This window comes from Musa acuminata, chromosome BXJ3-3, assembly GCF_036884655.1.
Source record: "Musa acuminata AAA Group cultivar baxijiao chromosome BXJ3-3, Cavendish_Baxijiao_AAA, whole genome shotgun sequence".
NCBI classification, from domain to species: Eukaryota; Viridiplantae; Streptophyta; class Magnoliopsida; order Zingiberales; family Musaceae; genus Musa; species Musa acuminata.
Genome location: NC_088351.1, coordinates 27,812,501 through 27,813,509, shown reverse-complemented (window position 1 = coordinate 27,813,509; position 1,009 = coordinate 27,812,501).

Genomic DNA, 1,009 nt, shown 5'->3' with positions numbered 1-1,009 from the left:
CGCAGAACTTTCGACGAACGTCCAGACTTCCGTCGAACTCTCGAACTCCCAATGAGATCTCAATCTTTACTCCGGCACAACACCTGCTTTATGTCTTATTGTCATCGTAGTTAATTTTTCACACTTTTCTGAGCATATAGATTAGATCAAACAAAGTATAATTGACTTCATCATCAAAATTCGAGATTCAACACATCCAATATTTCGTATGCGGATCAATCAGTAAACTCATTCTCCAATGAGCATCTGCACTATATCTCTGGTGTCCCTACACGAGCAACTATGAGACCAGCTACCTCCATTATATGGAAGGGTATATAGTATACATTAGTCTATTCGGTTATTTCGATATCCCTCTTGACTAATCTATGACCAGGATTATCTAGAATCTGCGTTTAAAGGTGAATCAGTCTCATTATTATGATTTCATCACGATCTGATTCTCATTGCATAGATCCATAAATATCACAATATATGCAACAAGTAATATAAAGTAAGAGAATACTTTAACAATAATAAATAAAATGACTGTGTGTCATGTCACACGTATCATCACTCACATGATTAACTTGTAGGGCACATATGACTAGCAGAATGAACCTTCTACTTGGCCCAAAATAGTCCTAACTCAGGCCTAGTTGGCCCATAATTGAGTTAGTAGGGTTACACCTAAACCTAACTTTGACGATAAGGACTTAAACAATTATAAGACAGTAAATCTAAGTTGCTCGGCTTGTCATTTGTTCATTTGAACTCCCAACTAACTTCTAGCATGTCGTCTGAACCTTCGACGTATCACCCAATCCATCGGCAAGTTGACTCTCATAACTTTCGATCTTGGCACAACGTCTGATTCTTTCGGCTCGATGTTAATTTTCTAACTCTGGCCCAACGTTTGATTCTTCTTGCTTCAATCATTTTGTCTTTTCTAATTGAAGTTAGACCTGCATCGCTTTTCTCAAATAGTACATTAGATCATAAACTCATCAATTAATTTCATCATTAAAAT